The 8,651-nt window shown below is 25.9% G+C and overlaps 1 pseudogene; it reads right to left on the reverse strand.

Moving 5' to 3' along the window:
* Positions 1-2,512: 2,512 nt before the first annotated feature.
* Positions 2,513-3,473, reverse strand: LOC114179253 (pectinesterase inhibitor 3 pseudogene; annotated as a pseudogene).
* Positions 3,474-8,651: the final 5,178 nt, after the last annotated feature.

The following is an 8,651-nucleotide window of genomic DNA, read 5'->3' on the forward strand; positions in this document are numbered from 1 at the left end:
ACACATTTCATGATAGTATTTGAATTATTTATACCGTTTGACACATTTTCGCTTCAATGTTAACTCAAATATTATCATAAAATGCGAATAAAATTTTAAATAAACTTAACAAAAATTGGTAAGAAAGACTAAATTCACGCATTTCTAAAAATAAAAGACTAAATTGGTATAAAGTTTCGAAGAGGAACTAATTCCGAAATGTACTGAAACTTGAGGGACTAAAAACATATTTAACCCTAATAAAAAATAAAAATATTTATGATTATTAAAAAATATATATTAAATTTTAAAAAATAACATTTTATTATAAATAGTTAATTAAATTTTAAAAAATAATTAAAAAATATAAAATAATAAAATAAATTGTATTAATAAAGATAAAATTAGTAATTTAATATGTGTTCCAAAATTTATTATAAAGTATAAAGTGATTGTTTTTTATTAATAGTTATAGATATAATGTTACCACTCTAAAATTATTTAATAATAATAACTAGTAAAAAAATTTGTGTATTTTATATATTTCTCAAAAATAATAACAATAATTGCATTAGAAGATAATCTGGGATTACACTGTAGTTAATTTTAATGTTTGAATAATTCATTTTCATTTATATCATTTTAATTTTAAATAAAATAAAAACAATTAATATGTATTTCTTTTATGTATAATGTATTGTTATAAAAAGAATATAAGATATGATATTATTTAAGAATATCAATGTGGTGCCCAAGAATAATAACAATTATAACAATGTCAAGAGTTTATATATGACTTTTGATGAAAAAAAAAATTCAAATTCAAACTCAATATGGAAAGAAGAAAAAAAGTAAAATTATACTTTGAATCATATTTTCTTTATTTTTATCATTTATTTAATTATCTGATTTAATATGTATCATTAATTTTTTAAAATAAAAAGATAATGATACATTAATTAATATCATATCAATAAATAAATAAAAGACGAGAGGAAAAAAAAGTTGAATCATATTATCATTTTCCTTTAATAAAATAATCATACATAATAAGAATGGATCCTAGCAAGTTATGAACACTCTCAAGTTCAAACAGCAAAAGAATTCAAGTTTTTCCACCCATTCTCCGTATTATAATATGAGGAAAATGAAAAATTGTTGACTGGGAGGAGAGGAAGAACTAGTGGTGTATCAACACATTAACTTTTAATGTATACTGTCATGTTAACAAATTATTTAACGTCATTAGAACTTTATTAGTTTATTCATTAATAAAGTTTGGTTTGAGATTAAAGTGATTTAAAATATAAAATTAAAATAAAATTTAATTTTATAAAAAAGTTTAGATACTAAAAATATATTTAATTTTGATAAATAACAAACAAATAGAATTTATCAATAATATAGAACATTGATAGATAATAATAATGATGATATAATGAATGTCTCGTGAATTAAAAAATCTGTAAATAAAATCTTTGTTAAGGTGAAATATTTCCAATAGCTTAGAATTTCTGATGGTTTTGTTTTGTACTATAATCTCTCAATAAATTACCTTTTAAAAAAACAATATTTTCAATTATATATTTAACAAGATATATCATACAAAGCATGAACACTATTGTAGTAAACATTAAAAAAAATTAATTATTAAATAGTCTATAAAGAACGTGTAGACTTATATAGAGTAAAAATTTATATTTATTGTAATTGGTAAATATTTTATATACTTTTTTTTTTATTTTGTAGTTTTGTTTTAAATAAATGTGAGGATTAATATTTTTATCGATTTGAACATATAACTGGAAAAAAATTTGAAAAATGAAAAATTAAAGAAGTTGATAGAAAAAAAAAATAAAGATAAAGTCAAGTTCATAATGGAGTCAAATTTCAGCTTTAAAGTCAATCGTATCATTATTGGTTGAAAATTTTGAGATTGAGTATACAAATTTTGAGATTAAGTGTGAGAATTATGAGATTCTGATAAAACATTTGAAAAGTAATTTTGGGGACCATTGAGAGGGAGTTCACACGTTTGAGATTTTACACATAGGTTTTGGAGAAAATAAGTTTCTCACATAATGGACAGGTGGAGGTTACTTTTGTATTTTCATGGCTTTTCAACATAATTTCTTCACTTTTGTATAGTCTCTTCTTCCTCTTTTATTCATGTGTAACTAAATTATTTTTTAATGGGGTTAGTCAGCATGTGGCATCGCTAGTCAATCTAAATATTCTCCCATGCATAGCTAGTCAGCACTTACGAGTATAGTATTAATAGTGTCACATGTGCCACATTTATGTATAGATCTCGCATCCATACAACACAACTCACGTGACTAAACTTTCATATATTTGCATGAAAGTATGCATGAAACGCTCTATCTACTCACAAAAGTTGCGGGTTAAATAATTTATTAGCTTAAGACCATCTAATTATTTACTATGAAAGTTGGGAGCTGGAGCAGGTTAGAAAAACTAGCCAAAATAAAATAATAATAATTAGGTGGGCAATGTAATTAATTATTACACATTTTACATTAATAAGAAAAAACTGAGTCAAGCCACGTTATATTAGTAACAGTATAATTCACACGGTCATTTAGATTTACACACATCACGTAGCAAAAAACCAATACCAAAACTTATACTGCAAACAGATCCTAACTACATATTCCGGTGCGTGCGTGTTTGGAAGAAAAAACGCTTAAACGTGGTTTCTACCTTCTAACCTCTTTCCAAACACACTCTTAATATTCACACCTAAGTACCGTGATGAACGGACAGGATCAGTTCCCGGAATTGGCGCGAGGCTTCCCCTTGACGCTATCAGCGAGGCGGCTGATGAGGTAAAGCGCGTTGCTGGTGAACATGGAGACGTCGGTGACTCTTTGCTTGAGCTCCAACTTGATATTCCCGGCGGCGGCGGCGACAGCGTTAAAGCCGGAGATGCAAGTGTCGCCGTTGGTGAGGGCGGCGCTGGTCCAGGTCTGGACGTTGCTCATCTGCCACTGGAAGGTTTCGTCGCGGAGGTGCTGCAACTCGTTCAGCGTCTTGCTCAACTCAATCACCGAATCGGATATCTGCTGCACGCAGTCACTCACCGCAACCCGCTGCCTCAGTTCGAAACCCTGCGATGCGGCTTTTAGCGTCCCAAGGTAGACGGAGAGACCGCGCGTACGGGCCAGGCTAGCTCTGACGGCCGCCTGGGCCAGGTCGAGGGGCTTGGCGGCGGGGTTGGAAAGGTTGGAGAGGGTTTGGACGCAGAGAGCGGGGTACCTGGCCTGCGCACATGATGTACGAAGTGGATCTGGTGGTGGCCTTGCGACGGCGGCGCGTGGTGGAGACAACAAGAGGAGGAAGAGCGTGAAGGCAAGAGTGGAAATTGGTTGCGTTTGCATGTTTGTTATGTATGGAAAAGAAAACAAATAGGAGAAGGAGGAATGGAGTGTTAAGTGGTTTTGTAGAAGATGGGTGGCGATGTGTAGGGAAAACCAAGGTGGTATTTATAGGGCAAACTCGAATGATCTCAGAGTCAATGCTATGTATTCTAGCAGTTTCTCCCAATATTTATTAGGTATTACATACAATGTGTTTATTTTCATACAATATAAATTTCTACTTTCTTTATTAATGAATAAAATTTATATTTAAGTGTACAAATTATATATTACAATTATAATTCAATTATTGTATAACTTATTTTAACTAAAAATGTGTTAATAAAGTAATAAAAAACGAATTAAGTAGATGAAAAGGATAATGTTGCAAAGAATCTAATAATTTTGAGGGAAATTTACCACAATAATACTGAATATTTAAAATATTCGATTCAAAGAACGATGAAGGTAAGAAGATTTTACTCTTCGTGTTAGTGTAATTTACGATATGTAAACAAATTTACATTACATTTTTAGCCACGTCATGGTATTTCTTTTTTTGTAAAGATCTATCCAAAATATTTTATATAAGTTCAATCCACACAGTATTAAAACTATTCTTAACCCAGTCAATAAATTTATAAATTTTTATATGATGTTTAATTGTCTCATTTTCACTTAATGTAAAATTTTTACTCACAATTTTTCCATCAATTTATTATATGTTTTTCATGGCATTATTAAAACCATTTTCATCAATCCCTTTTATTGAATTATAAAAAAAAAACATTTCTACAAGTGTGGTTTCTTTGCCATTTTTACAATAAATATGCTACTTGATGATGTCACAAATTAATTATTTAAAAAATAATTTGTAAATAAATTTATGTTATACTGAATTAATTATACAGAATAATTTTTTATACATTGTTAGTGTAATTTCATACAGAATACAGAATTTTATACATTTGCAAATAAATTAATGCATTTTTCGGTCACTGTTAATTAGTTAAAGTCACCTTAAATACATTCTTAAAAATTTTCACATACAAAATAACTATTTTTGCTAAAACAAACTCATTGTATTTCTATATGAAAGACAATAATCTCAATACAGGTTGAAATTAATTAAAAAGATGTAGAGAGACTAACATATAAATTACTTTTTCTTTGCTGAAAAAACGAGCCTTGTAATTTATTATTATAAAACTAACCATAGAAAACAATCTTATTGTGTACGAAAATGTATGTTTTAGGACACAAACTTTAATCGTTGTTAATTACAATGAGATGCTTTCTTCACGAAAAGTAATACACGAACACGACATTACCTTAATGTTTAATATTTTTATACTATATATTTTAATAATGGCTATACATAAAGTATTCATTAATTTTCTATATTTATATCTAAGCCGTAATTAGTTTGGCATATTATTTAAAAGAGTAATAATTCGTCAAAGTTGCATTAATAGATTTATAAATTATGTGACGTGATAACAAAATATAATAAAAGTAAACAAAATCAAAATATTCATAAATCATTCTTTTTATTTAAAATTAAATTACATCACAAAAAATGTCATTTTGTTAACCGAAACAAAACTAATTTACAATTATTCCGAATCATTTTCCTTTAACAAAATGTAAATTGTTAGCATAAACAAAAAATATTCACAGCTATAGTTTGATTTATTGAATTAACATTTGATGTATTGATATATCAACAATTTTCATTAACGAAATCACTTATTAATAAATTATATCACATCATTAACAACATAGGCACACAATACTTACATATTAGAAAATTAATTATACTGATAGAGGACAATCCAAAAGTGCGAACAAAATCACTTTCAATAAGTGTTTCCGCCATAAAACACCTAAAAGAAACAGATAACAAATAAAACATATTTATTGCTTAATTGTCTGTATATAATTTATCTTTCTGATAATAAAATGATTTTTTATTGCAAAATGTAATTATCTTTGTCTCTTTTCTTTTTATGAATAGAGATTTTAAAAGTATATACTATAGACACAGAGGAAACAACATAGTTTTCAATGTTTTATTTTATTGTAAAGAAAACGTATACCAGTCTTCATTTTTTTATTTATTTGAACTATGGAGACATATGCCGTCAAGTTGTTAACGTAGGTCGGTGCCGGTTTATCGTTAACATGAAGGTTACATAAAAAAAGTACCTCTTACAATTTGATAAAACAAAAAGTAATGATTTAAAAATACATTTTTAAATGTTATTTTTTTTTCTTTTTTAGAATAAAAAATATAAAGTATTTATTATATTTAAAAAAAAAACTTGTTTTAAAAAAATGTTAAACCTTAAACTTGGATATTATGATATATTTGAATTTTATGCGTATTTTAAAAATTAAAAACTTTTTTTAAACTTTATACACTATGTAATATTTTATATTATTTAATTAATATCGATTCAACCACCATTCAATTAGTAAGTCTTGAATTGATGGTTTAATTAATTTAATGGCTTACTGGATTCTAAAATATAAATGATTATTGTTAGCACATTCTTTTCGTATATTATATTATGTATATTAATTATGTTTTTGTTCTGTATCAAGTAATTAAGATATAAATAATTATAATGATGGTAATAAGTTATAATAATGTAGAAATGACGTGGATAGGTGTTTCTACGCTGAATTTTTGTATTGATTCTTCAAAATAAACCGATGATACTAATTTTATTATTTTAAAATATATTAAAAAAATTAATTTATTAACATCAATATATTTTTAATACTCAACGGATGATAAAAAAAAAAAAACTCAGGAAAAATTCTAAACTTGAAATAAAATAGTTTTACCCTCTAATGTATTGATTAGTGATATTTTTTCACAAACCTGTCGCCACATACGAGTTAAAATCATATCAAATTAAATCAGGATTCCATTGCTATAACATATATATGTTGGATAGAAATTTTTTTCCTATTTATTACTTTGTTTTATAAAGATTCTAGTGAAGAACTTGATCGACACTTTACCAAACAAATTCCTTCTCTTGAAAAAGAAAAAAAATAACTTCTCGATTATATGCAACCGATCAATATCTAGGTTCTACGTAAGTGATAAATTTCCTTTTATTTACGTAAATTCATATTAAAGTTGACCTAAGATGACAGTTAGATAGTAATGTTTAATTAGTGTCAAAGTAAGATAAAAATAAAACATAACACGTGAGTAATCAACTGAATAATAGGGATATGAAAACAAATTATTTAAGAAAATGAACTGTTGAGACACCCTTCAACTTGCATGGTTTTTTTAACAGGAAGCATAAGTGCAACTAACATTTAATTATAAAAAATTGTGGGATATAAAAACAAAACTTAAAAAGAGTGTCACGTGGATGCTATATATTTGAATATAGTTTTAAATCGATGCCCGTATTTTTTTTTATGAACTCTACTGAAAATCATTTTTAATGTTCTTATTATATATTCATTTTTTTTTCAGTACAAATTAAAAACCAAATAAACTTTTGATATTTTAAAATTATTAAACTTATTCATTTTTTTGTTTATTCGATATTTATATGAATTTGTTAGTATTTGATTTGTGTAAAAAGTTGGCTTTTGTTGCTTTCGTTGTTTTTTTTTTTCAACAAAAACTAAAGAAGGTCAACGATTTTTGAGTCTCACGAAATAAATGCAGTGTGCCAGCTAAAAGACAGTCCTGATGCCAAGTGGTAGATGGTCAACAGAGATTAGTACATTTTAAAAAAATTATTGAGATTAATATTATGTTAATTATTTTCTTAAATTCCTTAAATATCGGAAGATTTGTTATATATTCTCAAAAACACACTTTCTTCCACGTGTTTACTTCAAGTCAAGAGAGTTCATCGAGAAAAGAGTGCTTAATGTTGATTTTAATATTATTTTGAATAATTAAATTAATAAATGTAAACTCAAATCATTTAAATATTCCATGTCTTTGAAAGAAGAATAAATTAACATAGCTAATGTATATCCTTACTATTGAATCATAATTTTTCAGACAATAACTTATTACGTTAACATTGTAGTTGTTGAAATTAACGGGAGTTTCCCAATACCCTATCCAAAATATTTATAAGTTTTAGTTTTTGTACATTTAGCTTATAGTTTATAAGGCTTGGTTAGTTTATACATTTATAAGTTGATTTTAACGCATATTTATGCGAGAAAAATAAACAAAAATCATAATATTTTATTGAGTTTTATTTGATATTTATTGGTTTTGTAATAGAAGCATCAGTTTATTTATGTTGTATTACAATTTTTACTTGATAATATCAACGTTAGAACATTCAATGTGTATTCATGGTTAGCCACACTAACTTCTATTATGTTTTTTAAGTTATATTCAGGTTTTGTTGGTGTCTAGTATTTCAAATGGAGACAAATTATTTTTTTTCTTTTTTAAATGATTGAGATTAATATTAAGAGTGTTCCAAATATAACGATTTAAGTTATATTTTAATAGTAAACATAGTAAACGTTCATGATGTCCATGATACAACGACCTATCAATTAGATAGGAAAAATGTAAATAAATTTGACATTTTAATCATAATTTCCTCTTATACTAAACATTTTTATTTATTAATTGCATAGTAAAAAGAAAAAAAAAGTAATTACATTTCGAATTGTATAATTAAAAAAATTACATGTTAATTAATTATGTATTTTTAATAAACTAAATACAAAACAAGTCAATCACACCCCTAATAGTAAGCCATAACAATAGATTTATTAATATATTCTTAATCAATATGTAAAAATTAGGATTAAGGATTCCATTCACACAAGGATACAATTTATCAAGTTTATTTTTGTGACAAGTGTGTACTTTTATAATAATATACTAAGTGAGAAGTAATTGCTTTCATCAACTTTGGAGGAGTAACTTACTTAGTTTGGTCAAGTCATGCATCAACTATTAACTTAATAGTTTATGGTCTTTCAAATAATGTATTTATGATCGAACAATTTACAACCTTCAAATGGGTGTTTATATATATAGTTCAACCATCTACCACTATAGTCCAATTAATGGTTGATAAGTTTTTTATCATTTAAAAAATTCTTTAAAGGTCAAACTTTAAATAAATAAGTTTCAAAATTACCTTTTGTCAGTAATTAAACTTATTTGACGAAAATAATTTGTTTATAAATAAAATATTAACATAAATAATTTTTAAAAAATATTTTCAAAATTCATCAAAAGTTTTTCTTTTAATTTATAAAGTGAATTAAAAA

This window comes from Vigna unguiculata, chromosome 3 (genome assembly GCF_037176805.1).
Source record: "Vigna unguiculata cultivar grain cowpea cultivar isolate G323 ecotype 2 chromosome 3, ASM3717680v1, whole genome shotgun sequence".
Taxonomy (NCBI): Eukaryota; Viridiplantae; Streptophyta; class Magnoliopsida; order Fabales; family Fabaceae; genus Vigna; species Vigna unguiculata.